The sequence below is a fragment of the Musca autumnalis genome, unplaced genomic scaffold (assembly GCF_047663935.1).
Source record: "Musca autumnalis isolate F117 unplaced genomic scaffold, ASM4766393v1 scaffold_4, whole genome shotgun sequence".
Classification (NCBI taxonomy): Eukaryota; Metazoa; Arthropoda; class Insecta; order Diptera; family Muscidae; genus Musca; species Musca autumnalis.
In genome coordinates, this window is record NW_027411977.1 from 114,831,999 (window position 1) to 114,855,504 (window position 23,506).

General features: G+C 34.9%; 1 protein-coding gene across 3 annotated transcripts in view; it reads left to right on the plus strand.

The window, feature by feature from the left end:
* LOC141402856 (acid sphingomyelinase-like phosphodiesterase 3b) overlaps positions 1-23,506 on the plus strand; it is a 767,718-nt gene that overhangs the window by 254,908 nt on the left and 489,304 nt on the right. For 2 of the 3 annotated variants that reach the window (XM_073984889.1, XM_073984890.1), the window contains one exon: positions 7,590-7,696. The exons of the other annotated variant lie outside the window; for it this stretch is intronic. The gene's annotated coding sequence lies outside the window, so the exon portion shown is untranslated. The remainder of the gene's footprint in view (positions 1-7,589; positions 7,697-23,506) is intronic. 3 annotated transcript variants of the gene reach the window in all.

Consider the following 23,506-nt stretch of genomic DNA (forward strand, 5'->3'; position numbering starts at 1 on the left):
GTTAATTAATGAATAACAGAAGAAGAGGAAGAAAACACGACGACATTGAGCCACTCCTTAATAAACACAGTTTCCAGCAATATTGATTACTTTTGAAGCAGTTAAAAAACGTGAAAAGCAGTATTCATACGCGTACGTAGATTGCCATCATATTTTATGAAATTTGAAAATATCCTAACTATCCCACGCTCTTGCAGAATTAATGTGCTCCATCGTACTGAGACCACTTTATACAAATGCATCAAATGAAAACCTACTTGCACATGAGATTATAATGAAACAATTTTCCAATTTTTATTACCTCAGCCTTTAGGCTACACTTTGATACGACCCCAAGCATGTTTGGACGAAATCCTTTCAGACAATTTGATAGATTCGATAACTCTCGAACGGATCCCCCTTAATAGTTTGTCCAAGTTCGGCCATATCGGTCTGCTCTTTCTGGCACCTCACCCTCAAACGTTCAAAAAATTTCCTTAAAATGGTGCGCATTATAACGAGCGGATCCACCGATTAGGTCTAATATTTCTTTTTCGTAATATTTCATACAAACATAAATCAGGTTCAAATATGGGTTATAATGGACTTGTCGGCTCTCTAATTGTTTTGAAACGAAACGATTTTATAATGCGGTTAATGTCTTCAAAATACCGAAAATCGGACGGTTCCGTTCTATGGGGGCTATATCAAAACGAGAATTCGTTTTCGGCAAGTGTTGCACCCCTAGCGGAAACTAGAAATCAAATTTAGCGATTTCGGCTGGATAGTGTCATACTATTTGTGCTGCTGAAACTTTAAAAAATACCGAAAATCGGGCGGTAAAGTTCTATTAAAACGTGGACCGATTTAACCTATTTTCAAAGCAAATACCATTGCATGAATAATCCAAACTTCTTTACTGAATTTTATGACTTTATTTTGATTTCAACAGTAATTATTATTATATTTTATCTATTATACCCTCCACAATATTCGTCTTGATCAGCATAAAATTCTTAGTCGAAATAGTCATGTCCGTCTGTCTGTTGAAATCAAGATACAGGTCACAATTTTTACGATAGAGCTTTATAATTTTTTAAAGAGAATTATATTACTCCCCACAAAACGGCACCTCCAGATTTTCGGTATTTTTAAGGTTCTATATATCCCACCGAAATGGCTGAAATTTGTTATTTAGTCTTCGTTGAGGGTATACAATCTTCATATAGCCCCGATTTTCGGTATTTTGAAGAATTTAGCCTCAATATACCAACAAAATGGCTGAAATTTGGTATTTAGTCTTCTTTGGGGGTAAACAACTTTCCTTACGAAATTTGTCAGTATAGGTCCACGTCTTGATAAAACGGCACGTCCCGATTTTCGTTATTTTGAAGGTTGTTGCAGAAATATACCCAGAAATGGCTGTAATTTGGTATTTGGTCTTCGTTGGGGGTATAAAACTTTCCACAATTTGTCGATATAGTTCTAGTCCCCATAGAACGTTATCTTACGATTTTCTGTAGTTTGAAGTTTGTGGCTTCAGCATCCCACCGAAATGGGTAAAATTTTGTATTAAATCTTCGTTGGGGTGTAAAACTTTTTAACCGAAATTTGTCGGTATAGGCCCACGTCTTCATATAGCCTCCCGTAGAACGGTACCTCCCGACATTCAGTATTTTGAAGGATGTGGCCTCAATATCCCCCAGAAATGGCTGAAATTTGATATTTAGTCATCGTTGGGGTTATAAAACGGTCCACTTTTTGTACCCTACACCACAAGGTGGAAAGGGTACTATAAGGTGGTTTTTCCGAAAATTCATATAACACCGGGAAATATTCGTCGTAAACACCCATTTGGTATGCCAAAATTCCTATCTCTACGAGATAAAGCGATTTTGTGATGTGTGTCCATCCGTCCATTAAAAATTGTAATCACGTTACTAGCCGCGATTATGGACCAATCTTCACCAAATTTTTATAGAGGTCGGGCTCAAACCAGAATAGACCGATGGTCGTAAAATATTTAGGTGGTCAAATGGACCAAAAACTAAATTTTTTACCAATTTTGTAGCGTCTCTGTAGGTCGCAATAATAGTCCGATCAGCGCTAAATTTTAAGTTTTGAGTTTATGACAGAGAATAAGCTTGTAATTTTATATGATGATCAGATAGTATTTAGATGGTTAAATGGACCAAAACTTTTGTGTGAAAATTGGTAAAATGTTTAGTGTAATGACTATATCTTTATTCCTTAAAAAAACGATAATACCATGTAAGATTTATTTAAAAAAAAGAACTCTTGACCTTTCCGTAGATGACAAATATGTTGATGTACGTGGTCAGATACAGCCTAATATTTACATGGATCACACACTTTTAATTGTGAGTCGTGTAATCCGAATCAAGCTACAGGTCCCAGTTATAGTTCAATAGCGACATGTTTTTGCAATAAGTAAGAGTTTTGGTCAAGGAAAATGCCAATAATTTTGGATAATGATCAATTAATATTTAGCGCATAAAATTTATCAAAATTTTTGTGAGGAATACTTATATCCAATTTTTAAGGCCTGTTTATGTATGTCGACAAGAAAATGAATACGTAAGAAAAACTACCAAATCTGAGTGTGTTTTTCGAATTTGTTTTTTGTTTTGGAGCAAAAGCAAAGGAAATAATATTTCCAAAACTAAAGTTTAGGTGTTTTATGCGCACACATTTTCGTTTCGAAATACATAAGCAGGGGTAGTGGTATAATTTTAAATTCTGGGGCATATTCCAATAAAGTACGAAAACGAAACATGAAAACTAACTCTTGGCAACTCCCTTAATGCAAATTATAACAATGTAGCGGTATTATAATGGAACAACTATATGACATATATGTAAGTGGTTTCCTTTATCGTTTCGATATGTTTGTAACGGACATTTAACTTCCATTCTACAAAATGTTACATTCATAATAGAAAAGTGTTCAAGTCTTGATAGAGAAATTCACAGTATTTTTAATTACAATGCAGTACAGGGTCCTGAAGTAATATAATGCCTCGAAAGCCTCAAGCCAACTTGGTGCAGTTGTATGTACGTCCGCCTTGCACTCAGAAGTTTCAATCTCCGACCACAACATCAACAATTTTGGCGGTTTCAAATGCCTTTTGTGTAATGTAGGTGAGTATTTTAGCCATGAAAAACTTCTGTACTATGTAGTGGTGTTGTAAGATACAAATGGAACAATTCGAATTACAAATGGAATAATTCGAATTACAATCGGAATTATTCAAATTCAAATATAATATTTCGAATTACAAATGAAAGAATTCGAATTACAATTTAAATAATTCGAATTACAAATGGAATTCTCGAATTAGAAATGGAATTCTCGAATTACAAATGAAATGTTACGAAATACAAATGGAATTCTCGAATTGCAATTACAATAGTTCGAATTACATCTGAAAAAGATGTAGTGCCAAGGAGAAGTGGTGTAGGGTATCACATGGTCGGCCCCGTCCGACTATAGCCCTCTCTTACTTGTTTTGCCTACATTAGTATAAATGAATTCCAAACTTATTTATGAATAGGTGATGGCAAAAATGGCGGTTTTGTTCTGTAAAGCAAAATTGTAAATCTCAATGTGCCCGGTGAAAAATTATTTCGAAACAGATTTTTATTCCCACATTCAACTGATTTTTCCTTAAATATTATTAAAACGTTTAAAGTCTTCGTTACCGGTCTCACATACACATAAATATTTAAAGCACCCATTACTTATATTTAAATTCAAACACGTTTTTCTCAAATTCGATATGCTTGTCGGAAAATGCTTTATAGATATCCGACACGCGAACATGATTATAATATAAACGTGTTTATTCAATGGCAAAACCATTTTGCTATGTTCACTTATCGAAATAATTGGTAAATGTTCGCATATACTTAGAATGAGAATTTATGTGCTTTAATATTACCATAGTATGACAAATATAAGAACACAATCATGGTAGATTTATAAGCTAACCATATTAAACAAGATAGATAGATATATGGGGTGTAATAAGTCACAAGATGTAAAAAATACAAAACAATAGTGACAAATTGTGTATATGAATTGGATGTGTATTATTTTGTGAATAAAGGTGTGTCTTAAAGGTAATGTTAAAGAATGTGTTGATGTTTTACAAAAGAAAAATTATTGTTTTATATTTTGTATCAGGCTTACTTACATCTGCAATATTCTCTTAATTTCTGCAAATCCAGCAACGTAGGGACGTTATGCGATCATATAAGATATATATATATTCTTGATCGGTATAAAATTCTAAGACGATCTACCCATGTCCGTCTGCTGTAATCACTCTAGCGTCCAAGTTCGAAGATGGGCTATATGGTCCGCTTTTGGACCGAACTAGGTGAAGTTTGACATTTGTGGTTCCCATGAAAAGGTCAAAAAACTTCTGCACAAAAAATAGTGGAGATAGTTCCACGTTTTGGTCCCATATAACGATGCGTCCAAATTTAAATTATTTTTAGGCTTTTTGCTAATTTTTTGACCGAATTACAAGAAATTTGACATTTGAGGTTCTCAGTTACCAAAAAACTTTTCCGCTAAAAATTGCCAAGATAGGACCAAGTTTGCCAAGATATGACCACATCAAACTTATAGGTACCAAATTCCACAGTGGGTACAATCTCTACGGACGAATTTCGCATCGATACTATAAATTTGTTCCTATAGCCGATCACTGCCAGACCCACTTTAGCAAAATCGCTCTCGACTTTTGTAAACGCAAAAGTTATTTATTTACTGATCGACCAATGATGTCAATGTCGTCGGCATAAACATGTAATTTGTGTCACTAGGGTGGTTTTAAAAAATCGTTGTCGGCTTTTGGTAGGCGGCACACCCCAAAGTGTTTAGTTTTGTTAGATTTTAAGAATGCTAAAGTTTGATCACAATCGGAATATGTTAACACGTGGATCGGATATCTGCTAATGTCATCTTACAAATACCAAATTCAGACATGGTTTGGAATGCCTTTGAACATTGAGGGCTGTCGAAGGCTACTCTATAATCGACAAAAATATGGTAACTGCCGATCTGCATCTCTTGGGTCTTTTCAGGATTTGAGGCAGTTTAAATATCTGGTCAATGGTGAATTTGCAACGTCTAACGCCACATAGATATGACCCAATTATTTCGTTGACCATATGATTTAATTGTTCACATAATACCCTTATAAGTAATAGGAAGCGGACTTATGCGATTATAGTTAGATCGCACAGTCTTATCTCCTTTCTTGTCGGGCACCTGTTCTTTCTGTCAGACGGTGCTAACTATCCGATGCAAACATCTTATCTGTGTGTCGCCTCCGATTTTGAACAGCTCTGCTGGTAAGCCATCGGTTTATTGTTGTCCTCACCACGTCTTGGCTGGATGGTATACATTCAATACAATCTTCTCGCATTGAATCTGTAGTATCTTCGTTTGGAAAATTTATCTTTCCCCTCATCTTTTACAGTTTACTACAGCAGCATGTGCTTGTACCAAGGCCACAAATTTCATGTTTTACTCTTATGTAGGTTTTTTCGTACTTCATTCTAGCGAGATTTTTTCGCTTTCGCGCTTTTCAATTTCTCTCTCTTCCTGAAGAAAAAACGTTTCTCTTCTCTCATTTACTCCAGAAACAGAGCTGAGCAAAATCGAGAGAGATGTTTCTTGATGTTTTATTACTTGTTTCAAAATTTTTTAAACATTAATGTTGTCTAAAATCGTCCACAATGCAAATTATTAAAAAATATAAATAAAAAATTGCATAAACTTTTAATTGTTTATGGTTCGCAAAAAACTAAGAGTACGTTTTCACAATTTACTTGTGTGCTAGCACACAGGCGTGCTCACCCCTACTCCAGAAACCTCTCTCGTGCGCTAAGCTTTGCTATTGAGCAGAAGTGACCAAGAAGAAAACGGCAAAAAAATGTGAATGTATTTTTAATATCGCCAGTATTGCAAATGTATCAGTACATTGGTAGTAGAGTTGTACAATCTAGTTCATTTGAAAGATCTAGTTCAATAGCCCAGCTCTTTTAACTGAACTAGTTCAGTTATCTAGTTCATAGTTCACTACCTAGTTCAATCATTGGGATCAGAATCGTTCACGGGCTCTTAATCGATCGTTTGATGAAAACAAATACATACACCAAATAGGAACAAACATTACAATAGTTGCTCTGCTCCAGAACCTGCAAGAAGCTACTATTTTTTTACTACGATAACATGTTTTCCTTTATGTTGTCGGAAAAAATAGGAAAAATTAGTAGATTCTTGTAGTTCTGGAACAGACCAAGTATAAACTGCAAAAATATTACATTTAGATATTTTTATTTGATTCATAAAGAAAGATTAAATTTGCATTAAGTTTAGAAAAAAAATCGAAAAAAAATTGTAATTAAAATTTCATTTAAGTGGCTGGCAAAAAAATCTTGGTGTGTGTGTTTGTAGAAATTGTCACTGTGAAAAAAGCTTTGTGTATGTATGTTTCTTTTTATTTTTTCCTTTTTTTTCTAACCAAAACAAGGCACATTAAATAGCTAATGGATTCGATATATTGGGATATGTTATGTCAAAAATGTTCTGTATGTTGGAATTAATTTTATTACAGTGGGGGTTAATACTTCACAGGAGGTATGTTCGATAACCCAAAAGTTTGTACAAACTTTTACAAAATGCTGTTCGAGAAATGAGAAGTAGTTGCAAGTACTTGCAAGAACTTGAAAATATTTTTTACTTGCGAAGTTATCGAACAGGCCTTTTCATCCAAAACATAAACAAAACTCCTTAATAACATCACGAAGGCATCACTTAGTAGAGAAGACGGCGTCAATTTATTCATATGTAAATGACATGGTGCTTGGAGCTAAATGAAGAAATTGTTTATATTTTTTACAAGATTTATTAATAATAGTATATAGAACATCTTTGACAACATTTAGAGAAATATCTTTTGGAATAAAATAGTTATAGAACAATTTTTAAAAATAAAATCTTTGTCGAATTGTTCCATATCCACACTTATGACACAAATGCAAAATATTGTAAATCACATGGAACAGAGTAACAAATAAAGTTTCCCATTTTTGCCACAATAAATTCAAACCTTCTAAATCGAGAATTAAAATTCTGATTTTTGGAATGTATTTTTAAATTCATAAGTGATTACAATATTAACTTCATACCTGAAAAAAAACTTAAGCTTTCGATCCGAAAGGTGGATATCTCGGAAACTGGAGCAGATAGGAAAAAGCCGACCAAAAATTCGCGTAAAAAACCCTGAAAACCACTTACAACTCAAGAACTCAAACATGGCGTATGAAACACTTAAGCATGACACCGACGATATGTCAACTAAGTATGTTGAATTAATCTACATTGTACAAAACCATTTTATTAACAGTAATAAGAAATTACAGGGAATCACTTGAAGTCACATGGAGCTAGTTATTTATTTGGGGCCAGCTGGTCTTAATAAAACTTTCTTTGTTTTGTTTTGTTTTGTTTCGTTTTCTTTCTGAAGCTAATAAAAAAATATTGTACTTATTGTATTTTGTCTTTTTTACAGAAAATGCTGCGGTTCTTTCATAAAAATTATGGTTTAACTAATGGACAAGTGTCATGGAATAATTACAAAGAATAAAGTCCCTCACCACTCCTTCGCTCGCTCGCTGGGTAAGTCCCACATCTCTCTCTGCACACAATTTCTGTATATTATTGTACAAATGTAATAATAGGCCGCACAAGTTTATTAACCAATAAATTATTAAATGATATGGCATAGTCGTTGTTGTTTTTTGAATTTTTTATGATATTCCATTTCCGTTTGGTTATGAACAATTAAAGGATTTTAAAGGGTATTTCTTGTCACTCCTACGTATACAGATACAGTAGAGTCTACATAATTCGAATATTGAGGACTAGGATTCAAATCGGTAAATTTGGGAGTTATAATGGTGGAGATTTCAAGTTTAAGTAGAGCTTAATGATACAAGGATTTGTTTGCGCTGATTAAATAAAACCAGCACTCTATTGCATCCAACCAACCAAATAAGTTAAATTTCGATTGTGTTTGGTCAGATTATCAGGCATATTAAACGACAAATCGCTATGTCAGAGCACTTCAAAATTTGTGCAGGCAAGTTTTATATCCGCTAATTACTCCAAATGCCAAATTGTATCTTACTTAGTTTACCAACTAAAGCTAAAATCTTCAAATATTTAGATACACACACACACACACATATATATATATATATATATATATATATATATATATATATAATATATATATATATATATATGTGTGTATCTAAATATTTGATATCCAGTTTGTTAGAAATAATGATTTGGTGCTTAAATACATCATTTATTTGGCCTGATTTTGTTTCATAAATGTCATAAAATGCCAACATGCGGACAATTCAGCTGTTTGGTTTGACAAAGGTTTCACTTTATACAACTTATTCATGTAAAATATGAGTGTATGTATGTATGTATGTGCCTTTAATATCGGACGACATGGTTTAAACATTTTTGTTGTACCACTGACTTTAATTGTCGCTTATTTTGCTATTGGATGTAATTGAAATCCGAACAGTAAAATTTATTATCCATCTTCCTTGGAAAATGTAGGTAGGTAATTATAGTGGAGTGACAAATGTCAAGGAAAGGGGGTTATTTATTGTAACAGTTGTCGTATGTATGTATATACATCTGTATGCACATTTTAATACTTTATTATTCAGATTCGATTTTATTTTGTTTCTTTCATATTTGCAATTAAAATGTATTAAATATTTTTACAAATCATTTTTAAGATAGTGAAATTAAAGTCAACAAAATATAATTTTTGACAATAACTTGACGCGAGTTATTGCTGTATACCATAAAATATGTCTTAACACGGCCACATGAAAGGTTTTTGAACAAGGCTCACAAATGTTGCTAAACAAGTTAATTTGCGTGGAAGCTATGACCGCATAAAGGAATAAATCCTAGATTTACAGATATGGATTGATATATTTTTATACCCTACACCATAATATGGGGGGTATAATTAAAAGTCCGTTTGTAACACATCGAAATATTCATCGGAGACCCTATAAAGTATTTATATGTCCATGTCTTCATATAGCCCCCATAGAAGGGTACCTCCCGATTTTCGGTGTTTTGAAGGTTGTGACCACAATAATCCACCGAAATGGCTGAAATTAGGTATTTGATATTCAGATGGGGTATTTAACGTTCCATATGAAATTTGTCGGTATAGGTCAGCGCCTTCATATAGCCTTCCTAGAACGTACCTCCCGATTTTCGGGTTTTTTGAAGTCTGTGGTATCAATATTCCTCAGAAATGGCTGAAATTTGGTATGTATTCTTCGTGGGGGGTATAAAACGTTCCATATGAAATTTTTCGGTATGGGTCCACGCCTTCATATAGGCCCCATAGAACGGTACCACCCGATTTTCGGTATTTTCAAAGTTTTAGCCTCATAAAAACACCGAAATGGCTGAAATTTGGTACTTAGTTTTCGTTGGGGGTAAAAAAAATCTTCCCCTAGAAACTTGTCGGTACAAGTTCACGCCTTAGTATAGCCCCCATAGAACGGTACCTCCCTATTTTCGGCATTTTGAAGGTTGTGGCCATAATAATACACCGAAATGGCTGCAATTTTGTGTTTAGTCTTCGTTGGGGGTATTAAACGTTCCATATGAATTTTTTCGGTATAGGTCGACGCCTTCATATAGGCCCCATACAACGGTACCACCCGATTTTCGGTATTTGGAAGTATTTAGCCTCATTATCACACTGAAATGGCTGAAATTTAGTACTTAGTCTTCGTTGGTGGTATAAAACGGTCTCCCAGAAATTTGTCGGTATAGGTCCATTCCTTCATATAGCTCCCATAGAACAGTACCACCCGATTTTCGGTATTTTGAAGGTTTTATCCTCATTATCACACCGAAATGGCTGAAATTTAGTACTTGGTCTTCGTTGGGGGTATAAAACTTCCCCCCAGAACCTTGCCGGTACTGGTCCATGCCTTAGTATAACCCCCATAGAACCATACCTATTTCCGGTATTTTGAGAGTTGTGGCCTCAATATTCCACCGAAATGGCTTAAATTTGGTATTTGGTCTTCCTTGGGGGTATTAAACGTTCCATATGAAGTTTGTCGGTATAGCTCCACGCCTTCATATAGCTCCCATAGAACGGTACCACTCGATTTTCGGTATTTTGAAGGTTTTAGCCTCATTATCACACCGATATGGCAGAAATTTGGTACTTAGTCTTCGTTGGCGATATACAACTTTCTCCCATAAATTTGTCGGTATAGGTCCACGCCTTCATATAGACCCCGTAGAACGGTACGTCACTATTTTCGGTATTTTGTAGATTGTGTCCACAGCAACACACCGAAATGGCTGAAATTTAGTATTTAGTCTTTGTTGGAGGTAACAGCCTTTCTGACTGAAATTCGTCGGTATAGGTCAACGTTTGATATAGCCCCCCCATAGAACGGTACCTCCCGACTTTCGTAATTCTGAAAGTTGTGATGTCAATATCCCAGCGAAAGACTGAAATTTGTTAGTCTTCCATGTGGTTATCAAATATTCCAGAATAGAATTATCAGCATAGATCCGCGGGTTCCTATACCCCCCATAGAAGCGTACCTCTTGATTTCCGATATTTTGATGGTTTTACCGAAATATCGGAAAATTTTGTATTTTGTAGGTATAGATCTACGTTTTGATATTTCCCCATGGAACGGTACCTCCTGAGTTTCGGTATTTTGAAGGTTAGCCACATTGTTTTACCGAACTTTCTGAAATTTGTTATTTAGTCTTCTTCATAAACGAAAGGAAACTAATTTTTCCATTTTACATCAATACAACTCTTGGTGGAGGGTATAACAAGTTCAGCCGGGTCGAACTTAACGCCGTTCTTACCTGTTTCATAGTTGATAGTGCAATCGGATGCGCATAAAAAGTGTCTGTACTTTTTGCAAATTATAAGCATTATAAAATTTTTTGCATACTAAACTGCTGACGACAGTATATCATAGTCGCCAAAGTAAATCTTGGCAAATGCATAGAAATGAAAAGAGAAGAATTCGGTGTACCGCTTTTGACACGTTGCGACACGTTATGTTATTAATATAATTTTTTAATGTTTGTCATAGTTAAGTTTTTACGGAAAGAAAAATTGACAAAGTCCACTTTTACTTCCACTTTTTATAAAACTACTGAACCACATTTCCTGAAATTTTCACGGTTGCCACCGGTGAAAACAGGGTACGTGTTCTGTTAAATTTCTGCCCTATTTTTAAAAGATTATATTTGCAAAAATTATGAATGTATCGGATTGAAAATTTATTAGCGAAACAATGGTGGTTGTTTCTCCGACCTTACGTACTTATTTGGGGCCTATATACCTGATCACGCCCACTTTATTAAATATGTTATATCTACAAAACTACTGAACGAATTTTTATGAAATTTTAATGAATTTACGCATGTTTGTCCGTCTGAATATAACTCACATATATATATATATATATATATATATATATATATATATATATATATATATATATATATATATATTTATCAGCCGTTTTAGTGTATTTGATGCACCGAACACGCCATTTATGTCAAATTTTAATGAAATGTCGAATTTGAAATGTCGAATTTGAAAATTGTGCGGACATTTTGATGACATTTGACGAAATTTGGTCCAGAAACAACTTAGCCAAATTAATTAAATGATTGCCTTATTAAGGCGACATTATATTAAAACCGAAATTATATTGATATCGCGGTGACCTAGAGTGATTACAAGGTTTAGATGGACAGACGGACGGACGGACCCACATAGCCAGATCGACTCAGCTCGTCGAGACATTCATTTTGGTATATTAGTATGGGTCTACGACCATTATACCTCCCCACATTGTGGTGTAGGGTATAAACATTACAACAGCATCTAGACATTGTTAGAAAAAACTGAAACCATAGTCGTGAAGTTTGGAGCTATAATATTTATGTTATTTGCAAAGAGACGAAGAAAATATGACGAAAAATTAATGTAATAAAAATGGATGTAGCATCGCACTCAATTTTTAGATAGTTGTTAAATATCAGTTAGCACAATTTAAACAGGTGTTTCGCACTATTTATTTAAGAAGAAATGACATATCGAAAACTCCATTTAATACTCGATATTTTCACAAAAACATCGATTGGATAGATTTAGAAGCGCCATGGCTTGTTAGATTCATAAGGTAAAAAACTTAATTCACGCGGATTTCCACGGAAATCAAATGACATTTGTAAATGTTTTATGCAAAAACATTTTTTTTTTTTTTGAAAAATTACACACAGAAATTTCTACTTTGCGCGCAGATTTCTGTGATTCTTTGAAGGTTACACGTTCAATTTATTCATTAAACCAGTAAGGAAAGGATCAAAGTCGGATGGGGCCGACTATATAATACCCTACACCACTGTGAAAATGTGAAATATATATGGGAGCAAAATCCAAATCAGAACAGATTTCGATATAATATTCACATTTATTTGTATACCAAATTCCGTCACATAGTCCAAATTTCATCAAAATTGGACATATATAGCGTGTTTCGTGCATCAAATACCTCAAACCGGTCGAATATATATATGGGAGCTATATCCAAATCCGAACCGATTTGGATATGATTTGGCACAGTTATTTCTAGACTAACCACTGTCACACGTTCCAAATTTCATTGAAATCTGACAAATATAGCGTGTTTCGTGCATCAAATACTTCAAATCTGCCTAAAATATATATGAGAGCTATATCCAAATCTGAACCGATTTCGATATAATTTGGCACACTTATTTCTAGGGCAACTCCCGGCAAATTTTATTGAAATCGGACATATAAAGCGCGTTTCTTGCATCAAATACCTAAAATCGGCCGAGAATATATATGGGAGCTATATCCAAATTCGAACCGATTTATATATAATTTGGCGCACTTATTTCGAGGCTAAATTCCATCGCACATTCCAAGTTTAATTGAAATCGGACATATATAGCGTGTTTCGTGCACCAAATAAATCAGGCGAAAATATATATGGGGGCTATACCCAAATCTGAACCGATTTCTATATAACTTGGCACACTTTTTTCTAGACTAAATTCCGTCGCACATTCCATATTTAATTGAAATCGGACATATATAGCGTGTTTCGTGCACCAACTGCCTTAAATCGGGCAAAGATATATATGGGGGCTATATCCAAATCTGAACCGATTTTTACCAAAATAAACAGCGTTCGTCCTTTGGCCAAAAAAACTATCTTCCCCAATTTTCATGCGAATCGGACAATAAATGCGACCTGTACTTTGTTTACAAAAATACATTGACAGACGGACAGACAGACGGACATGCGTAAATCGATTCAGAAAGTGATTCTATGTATATCCCTTAAAGGAACTTTTGCATGTTACAAACTAATGCACAAAGACATAATACCCCTTACCACAAGGTGGTGTAGGGTATAAAAATGCGCCATCGCGAGTACTACAATCTCACACAAAGCTTTTAAATAAATCTCGCTGCGCGTCCCGATTAAAGCAAAAATTTAAAAACCCAAGGTCAGCATCCGTTTGAGGTAGATGCAGTGGATATATTAAAAAATCATACATTACAAATTTCATCTCTGAAGTATATTCTTTAATTCCTTCTTTGAGCACTAAACTCTAGATTGTGTCGTAAAACCACTTATTGGAAATTAAAAAAAATCGTTACCTTCAACCAGTTTTTCTTATTTTTTGACATTAATACGACCACATCTTCCGCTTAAATTATAAACTTAAGAACTCCATCGATGGATTGTGCTAAAACAATTTATTTAACCTAAATGCGTTTACAAGTTATGGTATATTGTTGTCTTTTTGCTCAATTTTTGACAGCTGGTCTAGAGATAGATTTACCCACACGGTGGGTAAATACCCATTTGTGGGTATTTACTATATTGAATCGCAAATACAACATCTTACACCCTATTTCTGGGTATATATTTTGAAATCGTTTCAAAATGGATCGTTTTACAATACTTTAAACCAGTGGGTAAATACTTGGGTAAATACCCGAGTATTTACCCAAATGTTGGGTAAAAACTCTTTAACTACCGAACCACTTGACGTAGTCTGACGAAATTTGGTATAGGTAAAAATACCTTAAATCGGGAGGTACGCCTATATGGGGGCTACATCAAAACATGGACCCAGATACCCCATTTTCAATACCAGATGTTCTCTTGATATAAGTAAGATTGCAGCCAATTTGCGCCATCCTACGTCAACTGGTTCGGCAGTTAAAGAGTTTTTACCCAAGGTTTGGGTAAATACTCGAAATCGGGGTACCCTTATATGGGGGCTATAAGAAAACGTGAACCTACGTTTACAAAATTTTGCAAAGATATTTTTTTACTCATTGAGAACTCACTGTGCCAAATTACAGCCAATTTGGTTGTAAAAGCGGCTAATAGGTGAAAAAATAGCTTAAATCGGGAGGTACGGTTATATGGGGGCTATATCAAAACATGGACCCAGAGACCCAATTTTTAATACCAGATTTGCCTTGATATAAGTAAGATTTGAGCCAAATTTCGTCAGGCTACGTCAAGTGGTTTGGCAGTTATAGAGTTTTTACCCAACCTTTGGGTAAATACTCGGGTATTTACCCAAATATTTACCCACTTCTTTAAAGTATTGTAAAACTATCCATTTTGAAACGATTTCACAACCTAAACCCAGAAATAGGGTCTAAGATGTTGTATTGGCGATTCAATGTAATAAATACCCAAATAAATACCCACAAATGGGTATTTACCCAATTTACCGGGTATTTACCCATTGGGTATTTACCCACTGTCCATCTCTAAGCTGGTCACACAAATGTGTCATAAATTTCACAAATCGAATACAAAAGCATAGTAACTAGTAATTGAGCAGTTAAATCAGCTTCTCTTATTTGATTAACAAATTTTCACCAGAAGTCTTTCTAGATTTATTTATGTACAGTGAGTGACAAAAGTTCACATACATCCCATAAATCTCAGGTTTAAGGGTAGATTATGATTTATATTAAATTCCAAGTACACAGTTTTATTTTTTCTCGCTAATAATTAAAAAAATTACAGCAAAAGTTTATTCCATCCCAGCAAAATGTTCGATGCCAAGGATGCTATTGAATCATGGGTGCAAGTGATCTGGCATGTCATCTTTTTAGCATTTTCACTCATGAATTTTATATGAGCGTGACCACCATAAGATGACATTCATTTTCGGATCTTAAGATGACATTCATTGTCGGATCCTAAGCAGGTCTTTTTGACCAATGCTTTGACATGTCATTTTCACCAACACTTTGGCATGACATTTTCATGTCTTGGTTGGAAAATAGAAAATTCTGTATTGAGATATGATTTTCATGAAAAACCGAACTCTTTATTAATTCAAACTTATTCATGAAATAACTAGAACTAATTTATCAGCATAAAGTTTACACCCAAAATTTCAATTTAATCACCGCCGCTGCACCGCAACAGAGTTTACTTCGTCCACTCTCAGCCACTGATTTTGTTTCATCCTACAAAAGATTTTCTATTATCTTCTCATCACCAGTTCAGATTTCGACATGGACTCCAACAGCACTTCTTTAAGAATTTCTAGTTCGTGAACCTACATTTAATTTGTAATTTTGTAATTTTATAACAAAAATTTTGGAAATGTATACTCTTTTGTTTTTATGTCGCTACTTGTAGGGATGTACAAATCGACTTGTTTGTTTATAGTGGTCTGTAAAAATGATTCAAATGCTGATGAAAAGATCGGATCTTTCACGACTTCCTTTGCATGGGTTTAAATGCTAATGAAAAGATCGGATCTTTCACGACTTGCTTTGAACCAATGCAAAATATGCCATGAAATCACGTCATCGCATAGAACCCTTCAAATTTTGCTGGGATATTACAAATACCTCAAAGAAATATGTGTATTACCGTACAAAATGTATTTTAGAAAAACAAAATAAGTTTTGGAGGTTAAATACGGCTTTTAATTTATTTGCAAATCTGGAGATCCTAGAATGTTTTGAAGTTGTTCTTGGTCAAAATATAGCTTCCTGGGCGTCGATAGATGCACGTTTTTCCTGACATATATCAGGAAGTTAATAGATTTCGCGGAATTCTTGCGCATACATACATACAGAAGGCCTTGATTTTCCTTAATATGGTCTGATGCAATCCCTGGGCATCAACTGAAACAATAAAAATGTATAATTTTTGCTGCTAATTCCATAAATTGTACGGCAATACGCATATTTTCTTGAGGTGTATGTAAACTATTGTCCCTATTTTTTTTTTTTTTTTTTTTTTTTGTAAAATTTGCCGTTATTAGTAATATGGAATATACTTACAACCTGTTCCACTATATCGAACGAAAATCAAAACGAAAGAAAAGCTACTTAACTCGTATATGATTTTTAAATTTTGTAGTTGTTTCGAAGCAAAAACAAAGTCAATATTACCATGAAAAACAAAGTTTAGGTGTTTGTCGTTCACATTTATTTTCTTTCGAAATAATAAAACAGTCCCTAAAATATTAAAGATGATTTAGAAGTGAGAATACATAAAACTGTTTACTTGGAATTTCGTAAAAAACATTACGTACCCTAAAAGCCTTTGTCCCTTACTGTATGTATATGTAGGTATATGTATGTTCAATTAAATATATTTAAACACATATAATTATATGGTGATTTATTGAAATACGAACAGTTTGTTGGGCAAACAATGATCAATGAATGATATTAGTCTGGAAACACATTATTAAGCTATCGATTCTCAATTATAGGTGTACATACTTATCCACCATTCGAGGCATTGTTCTTGACATGTATAATTTTTTCCATGAACGTGTAAAATAATTGATGAAAAAATAATAAAAGGTTGGCGTTGCTGCACTAAGTTATAATTTAAATAATTACATACTTGAACATATTTTGAAAGCCCATATTTTTCTTTCATCTCCAGAAAGTTTTGTCGCTTTCTATGTTCATTCGAGAATTTGTGTCGTTTGTTGTGTTGTTTGTGTAAGAAGGCTTTCCTCGTTGTAGGATTTAATTTGTGCTGGAAAAACCAGGAAGGTGGAAACAATGGTAAAGCATTATAAAGGGTGCTGAACTATAGTGTTGATTGTTTTTTCTTAAGCTTTATACCAAAAAACAAAGAACTTAAACAAAAACCTTACGAAAAAAGTTGATAGCTGCTGGTGGCTGATTGTTAATTAAATACAATATGAGGAACCAACGTTGGAAATAATATTGTAGGAAAAGTTGTATGTTGTTTTACAGTCAATCAAAAAAGTCTACATACACCCTATAAATCTCGGGTTTTAAGGGTAAGGAAGCGTTTTTATGAAAATCCAAGTACATAGATCTATTTCATATCCCTAATAAACAATATTACATACAACAAAAATATATTCCATAATACGAATAACGGTAAATTCTATAAAAATTAAAAAATTAATATGTAGACTTTTTTGGTTGATTGTATTACATATGTTCATGGTGTTATTGTGTGGATTTTGTTTTAAACCGTAACCTCAAAAAGCGTAGATATATAATTTATAAGTTGCTATTACATCTGAAAAATGTGTGTGTTTACAGGCACCACCACAATAGCCCTGCTTTAACCAATCGTTAAAAATTGATTCAATAAGTGGCCCTTCCGACATAATGAAATAGACCCTACCAAATGAAGGGTATCTTTCGCATTTCCATTTGGATCATGTGACATATAGTTTCAGATTTGTATCTCCCATTTTGTTCAAGATGTGTACATTTTACGACATTTTTAAGTACTTTCAAGTCCTCTGTCACTCTTGACAGGCATATTCACAACCGATTACAGTACATTACACCCTTAACCATCAGTTTAATTGAAGTAAAATGCCAAGTACTATGCCCTTCCGCCACGACAAGGCTTATACCTAGGAAAAGTGGAATATCTTAACTGAAGAATATCACTTTCTCTTAGTACGAATGAATTTAATAGTAGGCGGTTTTCTAATGGGTATTTTTGTTGGCCATTTAAACAACCCTTAATGTTCATACGTGTGGCACAGAAATTGGCATGATAAAATCCAGCAGTAAGGCTAGTGACCATAGAGTAACTAGTTCCCAGCAAAATGTTCGATGCCAAAGATGTCATTCAATCATGGGTGCAAGTGATCTGGCATGTCATCTTTTTAGCATCTTCATCGATGAATTTTATATGAGCGTGGAACCCAAAAGATGCTATTCATTTTTGGATCCAAAGCATGTCATTTACACCAATGCTTTGACATGTGATTTTTACGAATGCTTTGGCATGTCATTTCCACCAACCCTTTGCAATGTCATTTTCACCAACCCTTTGCAATGACATTATCATTACAACGAGAGTTTTAACAACGCTGATTGTGATTTCGAGTCTCCGACAACATCAAGACTATTGTAAATAATTAATCTTATATATTTAGAAAAAAATGTATAAATAAAAGCACAAAATTCATCTCTATTGGATCGATGGAATGGGTTCAAAGATGAAAATATCGAATCTTTCACGACATCTTTTGCATCGATTCAAATTCTGATGTAAATATGGGATCTTTCACGACTTCCTTTGCATTGGTTCAAATGCTAATGAAAAGATCGGATCTTTCACGACTTCGTTTAAACCAATGCAAAAGATGCCATGAAATCACATCAACCAATGCAACCCCTTCCTTCCAATTTTGCTGGGTTATTCTATTGGTTATAAGATAAATAGTTATTCAGTGCGACACGCCCTTGTTAAACTTATAGGTTAGTGGGGGGTTTTGTAAGTAGTTGCTACTACCAAAAAGGTACTATAAAATCCCATTATTTTTTTTGCTGGGTAGTCATTCTATTTGGACAATGTGTGTAAAATAAGCCGACCCAATTTTTTTTGTTCCGGATGTTGTAGACTGATTTTTCCCATCTTCGAACTTAAACTAAGTTTGGACAAAATATTTCGTACGTCATATTTTAGACCAAGTCGGTTGATCAGTTCGAGTACTATTGTGCGCTCCAGCCACTACACATTGGATCGTTATAGCTCGGGTCATTGTCTCAGGAAGTCTGGACTTGCCCCTTAAAAACTTGTAACATCTTAAGTGGGACAGTGACTACAAATTGTTACAACAAAAATCCGAAAGTGATTCGTGAGGAGGTCTTAAACTGAACTTATCCAAAATTTTGAGTGGGAGTTACCCGAAGGCAATGAGAGAGCACATCAAAGATGGCTATTGGAACCTGGTTGTAGGGTATCCAAGGCAATCTGGCCTGTGGTTTCTCGTCGAAGAACGGCTTCCCTCCTCTCACTTGATAAGTTAGGGATGAAAATCGCGGTGGGGCTTATAACAGGTCACTGCAGAGTGCGATCTCTAACTACAAAATGGCACGACAGTGGCATTGACTACTGCAGACTATATGAATATGCGGAGGAGATAGAGACTATCGAACATCTGCTTTGTAGGTGCCCCTTGTTGCAAACACGGAGATACCGAACACTAGGTAGATATGAGATAGACACTCTGACCTTCCTGTCTAACATAGATCCCATCGTCCTACTCAACTATGCCAAACATATATCATGGCTTGGCGAAGGTCCTTAAAAACCCATAATAATCAGACTCTTTACACTCTTCCAGAACATTCTCATCTATACCTTGGCATAAATCTTTACATCTCCATCCTATCTGTGCTGCACCATCAACTCAACATCTCCTACACTCACCATCATCTCATCACCTCTACGCTATCATCCTCATCTCATAAAACTACATCAACACTCTCTCATCTCTATCATCTTTAACACATCTCCATCGTCTTTAAATCTTCAGTAGTAGCCTACACGGGATGAACACAATGGCCCAACGGTCTCGGAGTGGAACAATCACCTATACTGCTAGATGGCTGTGCATCCTTAAACCTAACCTACCCGAAGGAGTGGGCCGATAGAGTCCATATTGAAACCTCATCTATATCTGGCAGAAATTTCACGATGTTTACAGTATGGATCAAATCGGTTACTCCCTTCACGGGTCATCGTGCGCCCAATTTTTCCGAACATTTTTGAACTTTGGTGGGGGAAGTTACCCGAAGGAGTGGACCGATATGACCCATCTTCAAGCTTAAACTAAGTTTGGAAAAAGGGTATTTTAAACCATTCGGACAATTTTCTCAGGAAGTATGGACTTTCCCCTGAAAAAAAACGTGTACTGTCGCAATGAAGGCAGCGAATACAAGTTCTTACGAAAAGAAACAAAACTATTTGAGAGCAGACATTTAACTGCACTAATCACAAATTTTGTGTGGGAAGAACTCGAACGAGTGGACCTATATATTCCATATTCGAACCTGATCTATGTCCCGTAGAGATATTAAGATACGAAAAGTATGAACCAAATCGGTTATTCCCTTCAAGAATTACCGTGCGCACAATTTTTCCGCACATTTTCAAACTTTTGTGGGGGAGATACCTGAAGGAGTGGACCGATATGGTATATCTTCAAACTTAAATTAAATTTGGACAAAATATTATGAACGCCAAATTTTAGACCGAAACGGCTGATCCGTTCCAGAGTCATCGTGCGCTCCAACCACTACGCATGGTGCCATAAAGGTTTTTTAAACCTTTCGGACAATTTTCTTAGGGAGTATGGACTTGCCTTTGATAAAACTTGTACCATAGTAATGGGGGGCAGCAAATACAAGTTGTTACAACATTCATTCGTTCGAGGGTTATCGTGCGCATCAGCCAGGCAGACAGACGGACGGACATTGCTAAATCGACTCAAAATTGTCTGAGACACATTTCGCCCAAACACACTTGGGGTCTAAAACCATTATATTGATGAGACCTATTTTGCCCGTATGAAAGTGTATATACCCTCGTTAGAATAAATGCTGAGGGTATGAAAAGATTGGGTCGCTCTAGCGTACAACCTTTAAAATATTTAGAAGCGGGAGGAACTTCATGTGTGGTATATTCCAAAATATGAACCTCTATTTCCGGTTCAGTAGAAAAATCATTTTAAAGACTTCAGACGGTATAGTTGACTTTCCAATACCCACCTACGAAATTACAGCAACATTGGTCCGGAGGAACCGTTAATATGGAATTACGCATGTCTAAAATGTTTGTGGATACATTTTTTAAACACTAGAAATCTTAAATTGCGAATTGGAGCTATCAGTAAATTCGCTTAGATAATGATGCTAAAACCTTCAAAATACCTAAAAACGGGAGGTAATGCTATAAGGGGCATATATCAAAATGTGGACTAGTGGTGAAAAATTTCTGAAAATAGTTTTGTAGCCCCAAAGATGACTAAATACCAATTTTCAGTCATTTCGGTGTGATAATGAGGCTAAAATATTTAAAATACCAAAAATCGGAATGTACCGTCCTACGGGGGCTATAAAAAACGTGGAGCTGTTCCGACAAATTTCTAGAGAAAAGTTTTGTTACCCCAAAGAAGACGTTATGCCAATTTTCAGCCATTTCGGTGTAATAATGAGACTATAGCCTTTAAAATACCGGAAATCGGACAGTAACTTTCTATGGGGGCTAAGTCAAAACGTTACTTCTGTACAAAATTATAAAGTTTTGTCTTAAATATTGCGGATGGTATCTTGATTTCACAAGATGGACAGGCGGTCCGACGAACATGGGTTTTTTTTCTTTTATTCAAAAAATTCCTTAACAATTTTAACAATGTTGCCCCAGCGCCTTGGAGGCATTATTGGGGCGAATTACTTAAAATTTTATCATTTATGACGTAATTTATTTACTTTGGACTCAAAAAATATAATAATAATAATAAAAAATCGTTAGGTTTTTCTTTACATCAGAAGCATCTTTATGTTGCTTAACAGAAATAATTTTAATTCTCTTTTGAAGGATGCAATTGTATCTTGATTTTTAATACGATTTGGGATGTGATTATACTCTATGCATCTATTATGTTCTATGCGTTACTTTGATAATTCCAGTCGACACCTAGCTACTCTCCTGGTATTAAACGTCGTCCGATTAATGTAAAATTGAATTGATCTTGGTCCCAAATTATGCACGACTTTAAACATATATGTCGACAGTTGGAACTTGTACATACCATGTAATGGTAAAATTTCTTTTGCAATGTCTTTATAAAGGCAATGGGTAGGATATAAAAGTGGCAAATTAAACACTATTTTTAGCGCTTTATTTTGCAATCTCTGCAGTGCTTTCAAATGAATAGTTTTACTGTATGCATAAATCATTATCATGTAATTAAAGTGGCTTTGAATGAGAGAATTGTATTTCCAATTGTAATACTGAAAGATAAATCATTTTGCAAACATCGAGGACGGAATCTAATTATTTTGGTTTTACTTGAGTTGATTACAAGCTTGTTTAGTCTGCAATATTCCAAAATAAGCTCAGCGTCATGTTCCATTTGAGACTTTAGAATAATATCATGGTGATATGGGTAGAGTAGAGCAATATCATCCGCGTACATAATCAATTTTCCGTAGAGCTTCAGATTAGATAAATCATTAAGGTACAGAGTAAATACCCAGCAAAATTTGAAGGAAGTGGTTCCATGCGATGAAGTGATTTCGTGGCATATTTTGCATTGGTTCAAACGAAGTCGTGAAAGATCCGATTTTTTCATTAGCATTTGAACCAATGCAAAGGAAGTCGTGAAAGAACCGATCTTTTCATCAGCATTTGAACCCATGCAAAGGAAGTCGTGAAAGATCCGATCTTTTCATCAGCATCAGCGATCCAATAGAGATGAATTTTGTGTTTTTATTTATACACATTTTTCTAAATATATAAGATTAATTATTTACAATAGGCTTGATGTAGTCGTAGACTCGAAATCACAACCAACGTTGTTAAAACTCTAGTCGTAATGATAATGTCGTTGCAAAGGGTTGGTGAAAATGACATGCCAAAGCATTGGTGGAAATGACATGCCAAAGCATTCGTAAAAATGACATGTCAAAGCATTGGTGTAAATGACATGCTTTGGATCCAAAAATGAATAGCATCTTTTGGGTTCCACGCTCATATAAAATTCATCGATGAAGATGCTAAAAAGATGACATGCCAGATAACTTGCACCCATGATTGAATGACATCTTTGGCATCGAACATTTTGCTGGGTAATAAAGGACCCAGAACGCTCCCTTGAGGGACACCATGCTTTACTGTCCCATCGCACAGAGGGGAAACATAGGCCTAAAGTTGCTCAAAACTCAAAATATGAAAATCGTTTTTTTATGAAAAAATGTTGATAAACGGCAACCAGACTCTTTTCTACATTTGCTATAACCATCCTCGACTTTGTAAGATAAACCAATCC